Source organism: Oncorhynchus keta, unplaced genomic scaffold (genome assembly GCF_023373465.1).
Source record: "Oncorhynchus keta strain PuntledgeMale-10-30-2019 unplaced genomic scaffold, Oket_V2 Un_contig_20292_pilon_pilon, whole genome shotgun sequence".
NCBI lineage: Eukaryota > Metazoa > Chordata > Actinopteri > Salmoniformes > Salmonidae > Oncorhynchus > Oncorhynchus keta.
The window spans coordinates 1,761-22,500 of NW_026281922.1; the positions used below are offsets into that span (position 1 = coordinate 1,761).

The 20,740-nt window shown below is 44.5% G+C and overlaps 1 pseudogene; it reads left to right on the plus strand.

Moving 5' to 3' along the window:
• Positions 1-1,032: 1,032 nt before the first annotated feature.
• The window catches only part of LOC127920695 (poly(rC)-binding protein 3-like), a 21,888-nt pseudogene continuing 2,180 nt past the window's right edge, over positions 1,033-20,740 (plus strand).

The window sequence follows — 20,740 nt, forward strand, 5'->3', positions numbered from 1 at the left end:
ATGTTATTCTGGAATGTGGGATAAGACAGGGTCCCATGACATGGAGGAGAACAGCAAGGAGATTTCCTGGACCCCTCTTGGTAAGAACAGCATGATCTTCTGACATTACCCATTAGGCTGATAATCAACACACACACACACACACACACACACACACACACACACACACACACACACACACACACACACACACACACACACACACACACACACACACACACACACACACACACACACACACACACACACACACACACACACACATGCACCTTTTCACACAATATAAGTAGGCTGTTATTTGCAGCATAAGCGAATGCTACTAATTTGAGTTTTGTTGAGTTTACTAATGATGAAAGCCATTTATGCATACACTAATGGTGTAGGTCCACATATGGTGTTTGTTCTGCCTTTTAGCCAGGGGCGGACTGACCATCTGGCATTTCGGGCAAATGCCAGATGGGCTGGTCCAGTTTTAGCCCATTGGGCCTGTCTAACTTGGGTTTGTTGTGCAAAATTATAGGGGGCCTCAAGGAATAAAATCGGCCGTTGAGGGGCCTCAAGAAAAAAAATGTTGGTTGGCTTCTTACTTATGGTTGGCACAAATTGAGACATGGGGGAGGGGAATGGGCAGGTTATACTGTATGCAAATGTGGTACTGTAGTTACTGTAGTATTTACTGTAGTGATTTTGTTGAATATAGTATACTGTAGTATTTACTATAGTATTCTACGATGTACTACAACATGATATAGTAATACTACACATGATCGAGGCATACTTCAGTGTGTGGTATAGTATTCTACAGTATACTACAGTTTACTACAAAATTATATAGTAAGTACTGTAGTACTCTCTTGTAAACTGAAGCATTTTTTCATGTGGGCTGAAATTATTTATTTTACCGTATGCTCTATTTTACAGTACTCGTTTCAGTCATGAATATTCACATTTTTCTGTAATAAAAAAAAAAATGGTAACAGTTTGAAATGTATTCTTAATGGTTCTTGTGTTTTCCTCCTCTCTCTAGAATGGGTTGATGCTGGTCCCGCTGGAGCTGATGATCTGAACTTGTCTGTCAGCCACCTAGCTCCCCTCCTCCAAACACAACCACTGCCCATGTCCTGATCCCAGTGGTCCAGCTTGTCTGTGGTAAGTCCCTCCCTACCCCTCCCCTGCCCTCCCTCCCTTGCCCTGCCCTGCCCTACTCCTACCCCCCTCTTTATTTTATTTTCTATTAAAAGCACATTACGTCTATGCTTAACTAAAGACGCCCAGTGCAGTCCATAGGCCTACAGGAGGCCTACACCCAAGCTGCTGCAGAGTTTAATGTGTAGTGCCAGGTTGCAAAGGGCCATCTCTGAGGGTCTGGTGACTTTCTTTGCCTCTAGCCTCTGTAATGCTTGATGTGCCACTGTCAACACACACACACACACACACACGCACGCACGCACGCACGCACGCACGCACGCACGCACGACGCACGCACACACACACACACACACACACACACACACACACACACACACACACACACACACACACACACACACACACACACACACACAGTGGCTAAGGCCACCCTGGGTATCTTGTGTCCTTTGTCACCACAACTGGCAGCTTTAGCTTACAGCCAGTCAGTGCAGGAGTGTGCAAGTGCAGGCATTTGTGTGTCATTTTTGTGCATTTGGTGCCTGTGTGTGTGTGGTCTGTAGCCTACTTGTCAGGGATAAACATGTGTCCCAGTCTCCAAGCTTTAAGTGCTCACTGTGGGTGGTGAATGGTGATACGTACAGTATGATTAGAAGCCTCTTACTTGGGCCCTTCTGTGATGTATTCTACAGTGTTTGTATAGTCGTCCCGGTCACCAAGCTATGAGATTGAAGACCTACGGCTGAGAACATGCCACCTCCCTCTGTACATGTGGGTGAGATGCTCCGGGTGCCAGTTCAACTGACGGGGTCAAGTTCAATTTATATCACACTATGTGTCGGCAGTATTAGACAAAGTGTTTCTATTGACCCCAGGATCAACAGCGCAGGTATAAACAGGCACACATACACACACACAGATCTCCCTCAACTACCAGCAAAATGTGCACAGTCATTAATCATCTCAAAACAAGTGATGTATGCTTCAGATAGCCTACGAGAAGACAGTCAAAGAGAGAGAGGAGAAAAGAGAGAGAGAGGAGGGAAAGGAGAGAGTAGAACACAGAGAGAGACCCTAGAGCATGGTACATGTAGCTTTATCCATCTAAACACAAAGGGAGACAAAGTCCCCTCTCTACTGTGCCCTCTGCAGATCCTTAATGGAAGAGACAGATATTACAGACTACCACTAGTGCTTCCACTAGCTGCACTCCACAGTAGTTATAACTTTATCCATGGTGGGCAGTACTCTGGCTGGTTATAATCTCTGTCCTTTATCCATGGTGGTGCAGTACTCTGGCTGGTTATAATCTCTGTCCTTTATCCATGGTGGTGCAGTACTCTGGCTGGTTATAATCTCTGTCCTTTATCCATGGTGGTGCAGTACTCTGGCTGGTTATAATCTCTGTCATGCTGTCCTGTATCCATGGTGGTTCAGTACTCTGGCTGGTTATAATCTCTGTCCTTTATCCATGGTGGTGCAGTAATCTGTCTGGTTATAGTCTCTGTCCTGTATCCATGGTGGTGCAGTACTCTGGCTGGTTATAATCTCTGTCCTGTATCCATGGTGGTGCAGTACTCTGGCTGGTTATAATCTCTGTCCTGTATCCATGGTGGTGCAGTACTCTGGCTGGTTATAATCTCTGTCCTATATCCATGGTGGTGCAGTACTCTGGCTGGTTATAATCTCTGTCCTTATCCATGGTGGTGCAGTACTCTGGCTGGTTATAATCTCTGTCCTTTATCATGGTGGTGCAGTACTGGCTGTTTATAATCTCTGTCCTATATCCATGGTGGTGCAGTACTCTGTCCTATATCCATGGTGGTTATAATCTCTGTCCTATATCCATGGTGATGCAGTACTCTGGCTGGTTATAATCTCTGTCCTATATCCATGGTGGTGCAGTACTCTGGCTGTTTATAATCTCTGTCCTATATCCATGGTGGTGCAGTACTCTGGCTGGTTATAATCTCTGTCCTATATCCATGGTGGTGCAGTACTCTGTTGGTTATAATCTCTGTCCTATATCCATGGTGGTGCAGTACTCTGGCTGGTTATAATCTCTGTCCTATATCATGGTGGTGCAGTATTCTGTCTGGTATAATCTCTGTCCTATATCCATGGTGGTGCAGTACTCTGGCTGTTTATAATCTCTGTCCTATATCCATGGTGGTGCAGTACTCTGGCTGGTTATAATCTCTGTCCTATATCCATGGTGGTGCAGTACTCTGGCTGGTTATAATCTCTGTCCTGTGTCCATATATCCATGGTGGTGCAGTTATACTCTGTCCTGTATCGCTGTGGCTTATAATCTCTGTCCTATATCCATGGTGGTGCAGTACTCTGGCTGGTTATAATCTCTGTCCTGTATCCTACAGTCCTGTATCCTATATCCATGGTGTGCAGTACTTGGTATAACTTCGATGGTGCTGGTTATAATCTCTGTATCCTGCAGTATCTGGCTGGTCATAATGGTGGTGCAGTACTCTGGCTGGTTATAATCTCTGTCCTATATCCATGGTGGTACTTTGGCTGGTTATAACCCCTGTCCTGTATATGGTGATGCAGTACTGGCTGGTTATAATCTCTGTCCTATATCCATGGTGGCGCAGTACTCTGGCTGGTTATAACCCCTGTCCTTTATTGGTGATGCAGTACTTGGCTGGTTATAATCTCTGTCCTATATCCATGGTGGTGCAGCAGTTCTCTGGCATGGTGATGCAGTTCTGGTGGTTATAATCTGTCCTATATCCATGGTGGTGCAGTACTCTGGCTGGTTATAATCCCTGTCCTGTATCGATGGTGCTGCGGTACTTTGGCTGGTTATAATCTCTGTCCTATATCCATGGTGGTGCAGTACTCTGGCTGGTTATAATCTCTGTCCTGTATCCATGGTGGTCCACAGTACTCTGGCTGGTTATAATCTCTGTCCTATATCCATGGTGATGCAGTACTCTGGCTGGTTATAATCTCTGTCCTGTCCTGTATGCGTATGGTTATAATCTCTGTCCTATATCCATGGTGGTGCACTTTGGCTGGTTATAATCTCTGTCCTGTATCCATGGTGGTGCAGTACTCTGGCTGGTTATAATCTCTGTCCTATATCCATGGTGGTGCAGTACTCTGGTGGATGCAGTACTCTGGCTGGTTATAATCTCTGTCCTGTATCCATGATGGTGCTGCTGTTATAATCTCTGTCCTATTTCCATGGTGGTGCAGTACTCTGGCTGTTTATAATCTCTGTCCCATATCCATGGTTATAATCTCTGTCCTATATCCATTGTGATGCAGTACTCTGGCTGGTTATAATCTCTGTCCTATATCCATGGTGGGCGCAGTAATCTCTGTCCTATATCCATGGTGATGCAGTACTGGTTATAACCCCTGTCCTTTATCGATGGTGCTGCGGTACTTTGGCTGGTTATAATCTCTGTTTTATATCCATGGTGGTGCAGTACTCTGGCTGGTTATAATATCCATACAGTACTCTGTCCTGTCCTATATCCATGGTGCAGTACTTTGGCTGGCTGTCCTGTATCCATGGTCTGGTACTGCTGGTTATAATCTCTGTCCTGTATCCATGGTGATGCAGTACTCTGGCTGGTATAATAATCCATGGTGATGCAGTAACTGTTGGCTGGTTATCTGTATATGTATGGTGCTGGTGCTGCGGTACTTTGGCTGGTTATAATCTCTGTCCTGTATCCATGGTGATGCAGTACTCTGGCTGGTTATAATCTCTGTTTATATCCATGGTGGGCAGTACTCTGGCTGGTTATAACCTCTGTCCTTTATCCATGGTGATGCAGTACTTTGGCTGGTTATAATCTCTGTCCTATATCCATGGTGGTGCAGTACTTGGCTGGTTATACCCCTGTTTTATATCCATGGTGGTGCAGTACTCTGGCTGGTTATAATCTCTGTTTTATATCCATGGTGGTGCATGGTGGATGATCCAGTACTCTGGCTGGTTATAATCTCTGTCCTGCATACTCCTGGTTATAATGGTGGTGCAGTACTCTGGCTGGTTATAATCCCTGTCCTGTATCCATGGTGGTGAAGTACTTTGGCTGGTTATAATCTCTGTCCTATATCCATGGTGGTGCAGTACTCTGGCTGGTTATAATCTCTGTCCTGTATCCATGGTGCTGCAGTACTCTGGCTGGTTATAATCTCTGTCCTGTATCCATGGTGGTGCAGTACTCTGGCTGGTTATAATCTCTGTCCTGTATCCATGGTGGTGCAGTACTCTGGCTGGTTATAATCTCTGTCCTGTATCCATGGTGGTGCAGTACTCTGGCTGGTTATAATCTCTGTCCTGTATCCATGGTGGTGCAGTACCTGGCTGGTTATAATCCCTGTTCTGTATCGATGGTGGTGCGGTACTTTGGCTGGTTATAATCTCTGTCCTATATCCATGGTGGTGCAGTACTCTGGCTGGTTATAATCTCTGTCCTGTATCCATGGTGCTGCAGTACTCTGGCTGGTTATAATCTCTGTCCTGTATCCATGGTGGTGCGGTACTTTGGCTGGTCATAATCTCTGTCCTGTATCCATGGTGATGCAGTACTCTGGCTGGTTATAACCCCTGTCCTGTATCCATGGTGCTGCGGTACTTTGGCTGGTTATAGTCTCTGTCCTGACCTTCATGTCTGATGTCATCACATAGCACTAAACCGTATAACCCACATGTCTGATATCATCACTAATTCTAACCATGGATGGATTTTCCATCAATGTGGTCATTTGATTTGATTAGTGTAACTTGTACTGTATAGGATATGTTATTTAAACAATTACACCCAAGGGGTGTGGTATATAGCTAATATATCACGGTTAAGGGCTGGTCTTAGTCGTGGTATATTGGCTATTTACTCACAAACCCCTTGTCACGCCTTGGTCATTGTATTTTGTGTTTTCGTTATATATTTTGTTCAGGCCAGGGTGTGACATGGGTTTATTGTATTGTCGTATTGGGTTTTTTGTAGGCTTTGGGATTATGGTTGATTAGGGTGTGTCTAGTATAGGCTTGGTTGCCTGAGGCGGTTCTCAATCAGAGTCAGGTGATTCTGTTGTCTCTGATGGGGAACCGTATTTAGGTAGCCTGGGTTTCACTGTGTATTTCGTGGGTGATTGTTCCTGTCTCTGTGTAGTTTCACCAGATAGGCTGTATTTAGGTTTCACGTTCCGTTTGTTGTTTTTGTATTTTGTATAGTTATTTCATGTGTCACTTTTTCCATTAAAGTCATGAGTAACCACCACGCTGCATTTCGGTCCGACTCTCTTTCTACAAACGAAGAACGACGTTACACCCCTGAGGTGCCTTATTCCTGTTATAAATGGGTTACCAACGTAATTAGAGCATTAAAAATAAATGGTTTATCAGACCAGTGGTATACTGTCTGATATACCACGGCTGTCAGCCAATCAGCATTCAGGGCTCAAACCACCCTGTTTATAATGACTTATAGAACACTGACAAATCTACAAATCGCTCGTTGAGAAATGATGTCGCAAAACAACAATCTATTGAGGAGGTGAATAGCGTCAGTGAATGTTGCGTTTGATTAGAAGTTGAAAGGACTATTCCTCTGTATATACGGACACTGGCATTACTAAAGGAAGACCACATACGACACGTGACACAAGAGACAGACCAACACGGTTAAAGTTCCATTTCACCCCATTCATGATTGGTTTTAGCTGCAAGGCAATGTGGACCCATTACTGGCTGCATTGACCACATCAGTGGAGAGGGTCAGGCCATATTTTCCATTAGGGGCTGGGATTGTTGGTGTGGATTATGGGTCTGTGGGGGCACAGAGGGGAAGGGGAGGCTTTTAGAAGGGGAGGGGAGAGGAAGCAGCCCGGCAGAGGAGGTCTGTTGTTTTGCCTGAGACAGAAAGAAGTGCCGTGCACTCTTATCCCCACGGGCGTGTAATGCTGCTCATTGGGATGAAAAGATGGTCAAAGATTACACGGCTCTATTCTATGATCAAAACCGGACATCAGGGCCCAGTTTTTCAAAAGCGATGCGCAGAAATATAAAATGCCTAGAAACAGAATGAATAGAGCGGGAGTCCCCATTCAAGTCAATGATACATCTGTCCTATTCATTCTATTTCTATGCATTTAATCCTATCCGATAGGCAAAATCCAGATAAGTTTAGAAAACTGGGCCCTTGTTAAACTTGTTAAAGCACCATTCTGCCTGGCTGTAAAGCATGTTGTAAGACAAATCTTATTCAGTGTCTGTTTGTTAGGTACTGTAGACAAAGCATGGGGACCAAGGGCATGTGGCTTGTGGCTTCTCCCGCAATCAATAATGACATTTTTAATGGTCATGCAGCCCAGGATACGTCAGTTGGTTGCATAAAAGTATTGATATAAAATGTACATTGGGTCAGGGGAAGTGCTTAGATAATCACTTCCACAAAAGTCCCTTTGTGACACACACACACACACACACACACACACACACACACACACACACACACACACACACACACACACACACACACACACACACACACACACACACACACACACACACACGCACACGCACGCGCACACCCAAACACACACACGCACGCGCACACCCAAACAACACACACACACACACACACACACACACACACACACACACACACACACACACACACACACACACACACACACACACACACACACACACACACACACACACACACACACACACACACATAGACACACCCACACAACACTTGTTATTTGGTACCTCAGTGAGGTCAGCCCCGCCTCCTTCAGTCACCACGTCAACAATCACTAGCGGGATTGGCTGTTCTCCTGATCCCTCTCTCCCCTCGCTCCTCTTCCTCTCCTTCACGCCCCTTCTGCCTCCATCAGGCCTGCCTGTACCTGACAGGGACTGGGGTGGCTATGGGGAGGGTGCTTCTTCCACCGAGGGCTAGTCTGGGTTGGGCTGGGCTGGGCTGGTCACCTTGCTGGAGGCTATGAGGGAAAGTTTACATATAGAAGCAGGCCAGCCAGCCCATACCTCACAGTGTCCGTTGTCCTCCATGTTTGTCTGATCCCAAACTGAACCTCCATCTCCTCCTCTGGAACTTTCCCTTCATCTGAACTGGTAAGATACTGTATACTGCCTGACCATATGAATACTACTAGGTAAAGAGGCCTTCTACAAGACTCACTCTGGACCTTTTGCATGGACTTGAGATGTAAATATCCTTGCCATCTCAAGTGCATAACTGTTTATTGCAAAACATGCACTGTGACTGCCTTGGTATATGGAGGAATACATTGGCCACGTCCCAATACTCTCAAATGTATTTCTTTCCTTATGTCCTTTCCTTCATGAGCACTGATAGGTGCAACGACTGGGACAGGTTTCCCAGTTCCACAATATCACTTTCACCTATCAAGTCCTTTCAGATCAGTGGGCCCTAAGGAAAGGAGACAAGGAGAGGACGCTGTCTAAAACTATAGGGACAAGGCCTTACATGGTAATAACTTGAGGAAAACGTAAAGTTCAAGTCTGTGTCTGTGGGGCTTCCACCATGTACTCTTGGTTTTGAAGGAGAGCCAACAGCGTTATTTGAATATAAAGCAGATTCCTGTGACACTATGCCTCTCTCAGCCTCTTGTGATTCGATGTGGAGCAAATTGAATGCTCTATTTGTGGTATTCTCCCATGGGCCAATCGACAGGCGGGGCGGTAGGGCGGCTATGGGGATCATTCTGTGTTTTTGGGATAGATAGATAGATAGATAGATAGATAGATAGATAGATAGATAGATAGATAGATAGATAGATAGATAGATAGATAGATAGATAGATAGATAGATAGATAGATAGATAGATAGATAGATAGATAGATAGATAGATAGATAGATAGATAGATAGATAGATAGATAGATAGATTGTGGCGACCTAAATGCCAGAACCAGACAAGAACCTGACCCTCAGCACACAGGGGGGACAAACACCTGCCTGCAGTTGACAGCATTCCTCCTACATATGCCCCCACTGGGCACAACTATGACAACATAACAAACAAAAACGGGTCACAATCCTGCAGCTGCAACAAAGTGGCATAGTGGCATAGTTAAAGTGGCTAGTGATACATGTATTACATAAGGATGCAGTCGATGATGTAGAGTACAGTATATACGTATGCATATGAGATGAATAATGTAGGTAAGTAACATTATATAAGGTAGCATTGTTTAAAGTGGCTAGTGATATATTTACATCATTTCCCATCAATTCCCATTATTAAAGTGGCTGGAGTTGGGTCAGTGTCAATGACAGTGTGTTGGCAGCAGCCACTCAATGTTAGTAGTGGCTGTTTAACAGTCTGATGGCCTTGAGATAGAAGCTGCTTTTTCAGTCTCTCGGTCCCAGCTTTGATGCACCTGTACTGACCTCGCCTTCTGATGATAGCGGGGTGAACAGGCAGTGGTTCGGGTGGTTGATGTCCTTGATTATCTTTATGGCCTTCCTGTAACATCGGGTGGTGTAGGTGTCCTGGAGGGCAGGTAGTTTGCCCCCGGTATATTATGTATATTATCAAATATACAGACAACAAATTCCAATTGGCTATACTAAAACTCTTTAACATCCTCCTTAGCTCTGGCATCTTCACCAAAAATTGGAACCAAGGACTGATTCCCCCAATCCACAAAAGTGGAGACAAATTTGACCCCAATAACTACCGTGGAATATGCGTCAACAGTAACCTTGGGAAAATCCTCTGCATTATCATTAACAGCAGACTCGTACATTTCCTCAACGAAAACAATGTACTGAGCAAATGTCAAATTGGCTTTTTTTTTCCCCCCAGCACACCCTAATTGACAACCAAACAAACCAAAACAAAGGAAAAGTCTTCTCATGCTTTGTTGATTTCAAAAAAGCCTTTGACTCAATTTGGCATGAGGGTCTGCTATACAAATGGATGGAAAGTGGTGTTGGGGGTAAAACATACGACATTATAAAATCCATGTACACAAACATCAAGTGTGCGGTTAAAATTGGCAAAAATGCACACATTTCTTCACACAGGGTCGTGGGGTGAGACAGGGATGCAGCTTAAGCTCCACCCTCTTCAACATATATATCAGTGAATTGGCTCGGGCACTAGAAAAGGCTGCAGCACCCGGCCTCACCCTACTAGAATCCGAAGTCAAATGTCTACTGTTTGCTGATGATCTGGTGCTTCTGTCACCAACCAAGGAGGGCCTACAGCAGCACCTAGATCTTCTGCACAGATTCTGTCAGACCTGGGCCCTGACAGTAAATCTCAGTAAGACCAAAATAATGGTGTTCCAAAAAAGGTCCAGTCGCCAGGACCACAAATACAAAAAAACTATACATACCTTGGCCTGAACATCAGCGCCACAGGTAACTTCCACAAAGCTGTGAACGATCTGAGAGACAAGGCAAGAAGGGCATTCTATGCCATCAAAAGGAACATAAATTTCAACATACCAATTAGGATCTGGCTAAAAATACTTGAATCGGTCATAGAGCCCATTGCCCTTTACGGTTGTGAGGTCTGGGGGTCCGCCACCAACCAAGACTTCACAAAATGGGACAAACACCAAATTGAGACTCTGCATACAGAATTCTGCAAAAATATCCTCAGTGTACAACGTGGAACACCAAATAATGCATGCAGAGCAGAATTAGGTTGATACCCACTAATTATCCAAATCCAGAAAAGAGCTGTTAAATTCTTCAACCACCTAAAAGGAAGTGATTCCCAAACCTTCCATGACAAAGCCATCACCTACAGAGAGATGAACCTGGAGAAGAGTCCCCTAGGCAAGCTGGTCCTGGGGCTCTGTTCACAAACACAACCAAACAGACCCAACCAAGTTATGAGAAAACAAAAAGATAATTACTTGACACATTGGAAAGAATTAACAAAAAAGCAGTGCAAGCTAGAATGCTATTTGGCCCTAAACAGAGAGTACACAGTGGCAGAATACCTGTCCACTGTGACTGACCCAAACTTAAGGAAAGCTTTGACTATGTACAGACTTAGTGATCATAGCCTTGCTATTGAGGAAGGCCACCGTAGACAGACCTGGCTCTCAAGAGAAGACAGGCTATGTGCACACTGCCCACAAAATGAGGTGGAAACTGAACTGCACTTCCTAACCTCCTATCCAACGTATGACCATATTAGAGATACATATTTCCCTCAGATTACACAGATCCACAAAGAATTCGAAAACAAATCAAATTTTGATAAACTCCCATATCTACTGGGGAAATTCCACAGTGTGCCATCACAGCAGCAAGATTTGAGACCTGTTGCCACAAGAAAAGGGCAACCAGTGAAAACAAACACCATTGTAAATACAACCCATATTTATGCTTATTTATTTTCCTTGTGTTCTTTAACCATTTGAACATTTGTACATTGTTACAACCCTGTATATATATATATATATATATATATATATATATATATATGTATAATATGACATTTGTAATGTCTTTATTGTTTCGAAATTTCTGTATGTGTAATGTTTACTGTTAATTTTTATAGTTTATTTCACTTTTGTATATTATCTACCTCACTTGCTTTGGCAATGTTAACACATGTTTCCCATGCCAATAAAGCCCCTTGAATTTAATTTAATTTGATAGATAGATAGATAGATAGATAGATAGATAGATAGATAGATAGATAGATAGATAGATAGACGTTGAGTGTTTAAGAGGACATATATAAACCGAGATATGCTTCTTGCTTCCCTCTGAACAATTCAAATTTAGGTGGGACACACTCCTCATTTTTTGTGTTGCCCCTAATCCAATGCCTGTACCCCCGTAGCCCACATCGCCTCCCTTAAACCCTCCACCCCTTAAACCCTCCACCCCCTAAACCCTACATTCTGTCTGTGCTGCTGGGGTCCCTGCACAACTGTCCATCTGACACCGGGTTGGATTTTAGCTGGATTGGATAATCTGGACGGGATGCCTCTAAAGCTCCCTGTAATTCCACAAACACTCACACACACACACGCAGATTAAAAGACAGCCGGGAGGAGCCAGGTTGGTTCGAGGGCGGCTGGATCTTACGACAGACATGTGATGTGGGGTCTGGGCTTTGATCTCTGCATCGCCATCTCTACCAGCCTCATCCTCCAGGGCACACAGACCACCACCCAACCCACAAACCAACCACTAACCCTGGTAGTCCCTTGTCACAGACCACCACCGCAACCCACAAACCAACCACTGTTAGTCCCTTGTCACAGACCACCACCCCAATCCACAAACCAACCACTAACCCTGGTAGTCCCTTGTCACAGACGTTGGGGGTCTGTGGGTTTGTGCTGGCGTTCCGTGGCGGTTGTTGTATCTGAAAATACTTTGGGTGTTGTGTTCATGATCAGCAAGAGAAGAAGGTGGTGGGTTGGTGGGTTGGTGGGTTTTGTGAGTTGGTGGTTGGTGGGCTGCGGAGTTGGTGGGTTGGTGGGTTGGTGAGTTGGTGAGTTGGTGGGGTTGGTGGGGTTGGTGAGTTGGTGAGTTGCGGGGTGGGTTGGTGGGTTGAGCTGGTGAGTTGGGTGGGTTGGTGGGTTGGTGAGTTGGTGAGTTGGTGGGTTGGTGAGTTGCGGGTTGGTGGTGAGTTGGTGGGTTGGTGGGTTGGTGAGTTGCGAGTTGGTGGGTTGGGTTGTGGGTTGAGTTGGTGAGTTGTTGGTGAGTTGGGTTGGGTTGGTAGGTTGGTGAGTTGGAACAATTGACCTACAGGACAGGCGAGTGCCTGGGGGTGGCTATGCAGACTTTGAAACCCCGCCTCTGTAGACATGCCCCAATGCCAGTGTGCCTCACTAGGCACCCCATTGTTTTCTGTTTGGGGGTCGGGGGAGGGGATGGTGACCCCATCCCTCCTCATCATTCAGCCTATTTACAGTAGACCACAACATCGTCAGTGTAGTCAGGGTATCACACTGACACAAATTGTCCGGCTAGGATGCAAGGCTGTTTCATTTCGTCATTTTATTTACAGAGGGGTCACGGGTTCTCTGTCTCGCCCATGTGATTTGGCCTTTCCAACCAATCAGATATCCCGATCCAGACTGGGCATAGCAAAGGGGAGAGGGAAAAATCATTTTCCTTCTGTGTTTTTTAATCTTTTTTGCGAAACGTCGAGTGGTCGCCATCTGTTTTACGCTGCACGAAGGTAATGCCTATTTTCAGCTTCTAGATCAGGTTTGAGGAAGGTTTGATGAGTCCAATGGTCATATTGTTACTATTCAAATATGCATTTATTTTTATAAGCATATATGGTGGAATTGTAAAATAGTACAATTGACTGTATCATATGTACGTACAGTAGGCTACTGTTAGACCATGTGTAAAAAAGGCTTCATGGGTAGTCTCCTGGCTTTAAACTGGCAGCAGGAGATATTGGCCAATGTTGAGTTGGGAAATGTCTTCAATAATGAATGAATGTCTGTAGAGTTATCGTTAAGTGGTGCGGGAACAGCAGCCGTTGACATGTTGCGAGTTTATTATCTCAATCCCATCGTTATTTGAAAACCCCTTGTTTTGTAATACAGTGGACATCGATCTGACTCCATTGTTTTAGAATTTGCTCTTAGTGTGTCCTTCATTAGGCAAATACAAAGGGTGTTGCGCCCCATGTGTGCTGTGAAAGTATTTCTGTATTCCCTTGAGAATCGCCAGTTTAGCTTGTTGGTTGGTTGGACCCCTTTCTTTGTGGTCCCTCCATGTTCCCTGCTATTGACTCACCCTTGTGATCGTATACATTGGGGCTAATTGTTTAATGGAATTATCGGTTAATTGTTCCTTTAAGGTGGGTTCTAATGACATTGTGATGTTTTGCAGATCAGAAGTGGCGTCGTTTCTATTGCGATAGGTTCCGCTGACCTTGTCCACACTGAATGGTAACAGAACCTGATAGCCCATGAGATGGATGTATCTAGTCCTCACGACCATTATCCCAATCATCCTCACTATCAAATTAGCTCTCTTGATGGTGTTTTTGGTCTGTAGGAACAGTCAACGTGTCATTTGTCATTATCACTAATTCATGTGAACCGTGGGATTGAACAAAGGAAGCACCAAATCGTTGGAATGTACGTTTCCTCCGTAATGGTCAGACAGGTTTAAAAGATCAAATATTGCATAATCGACATCTCAAATAAACAATACCGAAGGCTGGCACTATGTTCTGTTGTTGAAATGATCAAATTAATATTTGTATTGGAATTTAGAAAACTAAATATCCTTGTGATCTATCAAGGAAGTAAAAATACTACGATCAAAATGATATTATAGAATTTCAAAATGATAAAAAGATATGTGTTTACACTTTGATCCATTTAACATGACTGTGATCTGTAAATCCATGCATGCTCATTCAGAGGAGCCTTGACTTAGTGACAAGCTAATCTAAGATGGCCGACCGCCCGCTCTTCTTTACTTCACCACAGCCACAGTACAACATGGTAATGCTACAACGCAAAACGGGGTCTACATTCTCTATCCTGTCAGTAGGCAATGGCACATTTTACAACCCCATTTTGTGATTGGATTCTAATTAGGGGACATGGACAAGTGTTTTTGGGGCCACCCATGCCCCAACCCTCTCTTTCTCCAGTGTCGCCTTGCCTGGTGAGGGCACTACTTCAGTGCGAGGGAGTGAGTGGTCGCCCTGTTTTGACTGTGATGTAGGCTGAGGTCTCAGCGCAGGGGCGGCTGATCTAGAGTGACAGCTCTTGAGTGTACTGTCACAGCCGGGTAGAGGAGAGGAAGGCCGTTCGCTCAGCACCACAGACGCCCCCTCCCCACCTCCCCTTCTCCACCCTCCAATCACACTGCAACCAAAGCCTAGTTAGCGTCAGATGAGACCAGAGCTGCTGCTCACTTCTCAGTGTCCTGCATCTACAAACACATTCTATTCTATTCTATTCTATATTCATTGTCCCCCATGTAAGAGTTTTTCAAAGGAAGATCTGACAACTTGGGTGGGTGCAATTCTGTCTCTGGCCCCTTCAGTACAACAACAAGTATATTTGGTTATTTTATTTTCCAACAGCAACACAAGTTCAACTTGAATATCTAATATCAACATGTACTTCTCTGCTGTCCACTGTGGCCCTTACTTACTGACAGCAGGGCATTTTGAATCCAGCATTCCAATCTATTAGAAGTAGAATGATGATTTTAGTGACAGGCTCAGTCATGCAGGAGACGGTTCTGCCTGAGTCATGAAAGTAGATGGAGTTCTTCATATGGGTTTCCTTCTGTGCGTCCTCATGGTATTGAGGATACATAGGACATCCTTAAGGCTCAACACAGGCCGTCTAAAGGTTAGAGGTGAGAGGTCAACGGTGATTGACGGGGCATATCGGTGCTATTTGAGGGTGCTGACTTGCTTTTAGTGAGTAGTTCACTGCAGCTATTTTCCTACGAAAAAGTCTGTTTAGTGCTCAGAATGTCGAATGGACTGGATCCCTGGCGTTTCTCTTGGCTCCTCATAACAGATTACAATGCTCGCGTCACTCATCTCCCATCTTTCCCAGCAAACGTGGCCAACCAAAGAGAATGCAGCTACGATTTGTGTGCCATATGCATATATGCGTGGCCCCTTTTTGTTTGCTTGTGTGTTAACGCATGCTCAATTAATTACACTATGATTGAGCTCAAAGGTCATTTGTAGAATCGGGGTCAATTAGAGTCAGAGCAGGCCAACATACAGAGTATATGAATGGGGTGCACTGCTTGTGAAAAAGCCGCCAACGTCTTGAGTCACCCTCAGTTTAGTGGTCTCCCTCTCTCTACTGCTTTGGCTCACAAAGGTATGCTTTTATGGAGGGTTTATATCAAAATCATAACAGCATATCTCTAGCTCGGTGGATTAAAATGGAACAGATGACGGGGCTTTGGCCGAGATTATACTGCAAGTTCTGTCCTCCATTTTCCCATTCCTCAGATCTCAGTCTTTTTTCACGTGCCCTGTAAGAGCCTTTGGGTTGATGTTTCATATAATCAGTCTCTGACTTTGTGGAGATTTTAAAGCAAAACACATTTTCCAACACAATCTCAATCTCTTAATAAGGAAATCTTAAAGATGCTGATTGCATGTTCTCTTTGGTCTAAGCTTGAGCAAGCATACAGTACACACATGCACATGCACCAACTCACACACATGCACATGCACCAACTCACACACAGCTGACCGGAAGCAGGGGAAGGGCAGAGGTGAGGCCGAGATAGGTGAGGCAACACTGCAGAAAATTGCTGGGCTCATTTGTACAGTGCATGATAAGACTGCGGAGTGCTGATCCACTTCCAGTCAGTGCGTTCTTTCTTTTGCCCAGCACTAATCAAGGCATCTGGACGGCCTCTGTATGTCAGTCACCCAATTCTCCCAAATACCTTTCTCTCCATTTCTTCTTTCCTTCTGGCTGCACAGCCCAGAATCATTTCAGGTGATCAGTGATGGCGTCACTTCTATTTAAGTCTCACCTGTCTCAGTGAGGGCCGTGACTATTGCTCATTCAGAGCTCTCTCCTGCCCACCCCTTCAGATACTGAAGGCAGCTATCTTTCATATTTAGTCAATTGTTCTCGGTCACTCACAGTCAGTGGTTCTACATAGAGAGGCATCCTCCATTGTTAGCTCTACATTAAAAAGCCAAGATGAGAATGAAAAGACAGGCAGATGTAAAGCTTCTTCTCCAGGAGTGATGCTGCAGCCTGCTGTCTTTTCTCACTGGGCTGAGGGCAGGCAGGGCAGCAGACGAAGGGGGAGAGATGAAAGAAAAGGAAGAGCCATTTTGTGCACGGTGTTGTCCGCGGCGTAAAAGCGTGATTAATTCAATAGCAAAAGCACCATAGAGGAGGAGGCCAGCAGCTCTGCAGCTCAACGCCAGCTCTCTCTGACCACTTACTAACTACATCCCAGATGCGAGAAATACTGCTCTCTCTCTCTCCCTCCTCTCTCTCTCTCTCTCTCTCTCTCTACCTCTCTACCTCTACCTCTACCTCTCTACCTCTTTTTCTCTCTCTCTCTACCTCTTTCTCTCTCTCTCTCTCTCTCTCTCTCTCTCTCTCTCTCTCTCTCTCTCTCTCTCTCTCTCTCTCTCTCTCTCTCTCTCTCTCCCTCTACCTCTTTATCTCTCGATCTCTCTTTTTCTCTCTCTCTATCTCCCATTTTCTTTATTTCCAACTTGTTGATGTAATAACTCTCATTAACAGAGGATGAGAATAGTCCCTTTATACAGTGCATTGTCAGAGCACTGAAAATAAACTGCCAGCTGGTGGTGAAGATACAACAATTGGTTTGATAATGTAATTGTTAAGTCGGACGCATTTATTAACCTTTACTCTGTTGCCTCACTCTTGAATACAGTGGTATTGTGTCCTGAATTGCATACCCTACTAATAGATTCTAATACATAACTGATTGCGCTCAGATTCAAATGTGAACGATTTGGGATTAAATTAAATATTATTCAACCAAGGGACACAATAGGCACATTTTATGCTGCCGCTGTCTCAAATAGAGTTCCGTCTGAGAATGGTGCCTAATATTTAGCTCTTGAAATAAAAAGCAAGTTGACTGGAAGGCATGGATGGGGCATGGATGAATCATGAGTCTGTGACCTAATTCTATTGTGCTGCAGTGGATGAGGGAGAAGGTGGTGGATGGTAGGAGAGCTATTCAAACACACCACCAGGCACACGAGAGAAAATACATTCTCATTTCAGCCACACATGACGGCTCTCAGGAGGTGTGGACCTGATTGGAGTCTATATGATTTGTTTTCTGTGTTATTGACTTGTTAATTGTTTACTCCATGTGTAACTCTGTGTTGTCTGTTTACACTGCTATTCTTTATCTTGGCCAGGTCGCAGTTGCAAATGAGAACTTCTTCTCAACTAGCCTACCTGGTTAAATAAAGGTGAAATAAAAATACATGTAAAAATTCTGCATGCCGCCTTTTGAAGAATGCTTCAAATACTCAACCCAATTCCAAGGCATTTCCATCACCATATATGCCTTCACGAAGACCAGATGTGGTAGCTACATATAAACCAGTATGTTTATTACAATACCACAGAGAGTGGTTACATCCTCTCATCTAGTTCTATCACCAAAATACCACAAATAACCCCAGTAACCCCTGGCTCCAGCAGTCCATTGTGCCACGGTCCCAGCCAGCCTACCACTCCCCTGCACTTGGTTTTAGTGGGTTTATTTCTGTCCCTGCCCAGGCCCTGTGGCAGACCTGCACCACTGGCCTGGCTCTTAAACCCGGATTAAGGCTTTTTATGTAATCTGACCTCTGGGAGATTGGAGAGAGACAGCTGGTTGCAGAACCCTTTCCTCCCTTATCTCAGAGACCTCCCGTGGCCTCCCACTCTCCGTTTGGCCTCTCATACAACCTCTGGTTCTCGCTCTTTCTTTCTACAACGGGTTGGTCAAAACAAGCATTGTGATTGGTTGAGATGTGTTCTAAGCCATACACGAACAAACAGTTTAGCAGGGGTAAGCCTATGACGTAAAAATTGACATCTTGTTTTCTGTTCCATCTGAGAAATCTGAGAAATCTCTCTCTCTATCTAGTGTCTCATCAGCCCAGCCAGCCAATTCATTAACTTGGTTTCCACTGCAAAAAGCATCTTAACATTTTTCCCCCCATGTTTCTAGCTTAATATTTGGGTTTTATAACAACAGGGGTTTGTCCAAACATCGCTGTCTGTCTCTTGACATTTGCAACATTGTTTCAATATTGAAATTCGATCTCCACTGTCCTATTAAGAATGAACGTGTCAGGACGGACATCTTTTCTCAGCCAGTCGTAATCAAACATCGTTTTTATGGATACATACAATGAAATTGAATGCAGCAACGTTGCTGTTATTCTAGCTGCATGGTTTGACGTGACTGTGTTAGCCGTGGTTGGCTAGCAAGCAATGGATAAGAACGTTGCCAGCCATCATGGCAACGGAACATTTAGAATGAACGACTTCACATTCTATATCCATAGATCTAGAGCGGGAAATCTTTTCTCAGCCAGTCGAAATCATGAATTAGGATCCTTTGTATGGATATAAATCAAATAAAAAGGTCAAACAACATTAAATGGAGCTACTCATTTAGTTCTGGGTTCAGGGATTATGGCCTTCCCTGTCCCTATATTTTTATGATGTACAGGTGGAGGATCTTAATTTGATCACCCTTCTGTTGCTCAATGCGGATGAGTTTCGTAATTTACATGAATTCACTGAAAACCAACACCATCACACACTTATATTAACACTATTGCACTTTTCATGTAGGCCACTTTTGGCCAGCTAATAGCCTAACCACGGATCAAGCAACATTATGGAGTAAACATTCAAATCCTGTTGCTGCAGGATTATTTTGCTGCGACAATATAGGTCAAATTAAGATCCCAGAGTTAAAGATTGTCCTCCAGAGTTAAAGCACTGTCTGCCACTCACACAGTCTATAAAACTTGTCCTGTCTGAACAGAACTCGAATGGTATTCATGAGCAGGTTCATTCAAAGATGATATCCATCAATGTTATCCAGTGGTAGTTTGGTACCTCTGTTTCCAGTGGGCCTAATATTGAGTGGTCGTGTCTCATCCCTCTTGTCTTGCAGGTGACTGGTTGGCTGGCTGTGGCATCACACTCTCATTGGCCCTGGGACTCCTCTTCTACGTGACCACACCCCTTCCTTCACATCCAATCCCAACATGGAACCACCCAAGGTGCAGCAGCCAGGCGAAGGAGGCCTCAACGTCACCCTCACCATCAGGCTTCTGATGCACGGCAAGGTACAGTACACACCGGCTGGGTTCCAATACTCTCATATGGCTTACTTTCCTTATCTCCTTTCCTTCACGACCACCGTTGGCTGAATGGGCTGGATAGGTTACTGCATATCAAGTGTTTTTAGATCTGGTGGTTCTGAGGGACGATTAGAGGTCGCTTTTCAAGGTTTTGGGGATAGTCTCTGTCATGTGTTGAGTTGGACGTTGATGCTAACTGTTGTTGAACCTCTGTTTACAGGAGGTTGGAAGCATCATTGGAAAGGTAACTATCATGTTCATAAACACATCACAATCGTATCAATATTACAAAACTGTTTCAAGACAAGTACATTTTTTTAATGTGACATCTCTCCGATGTTTTAACTGTTGTCTGTCTGCTGCCTGTCTTTTCAGAAAGGAGAGACAGTGAAGAAGATGCGTGAAGAGGTAAGTGCAGTATGTATCCCATAATGCACCTTACCCAGATTAAGAATGGATATTATTAAATGGATAGTATTCCATTTAGTACTTCATGATCTCCTTTTTTTCTCTGACTGTGTCTACTGTTTGACCCTGGGCGGTACGCATCAACATCTCTAGAGAGCTGGAGCGGATAGTTACCATCACCGGACCCACAGATGCCATCTTCAAGGCCTTCGCCATGATCGCATACAAGTTTGAAGAGGTATCTAGCATACATACAGTGCCTTGCGAAAGTATTCGGCCCCTTGAACTGCGACCTTTTGCCACATTTCCCAGGCTTCAAACATAAAGATATAA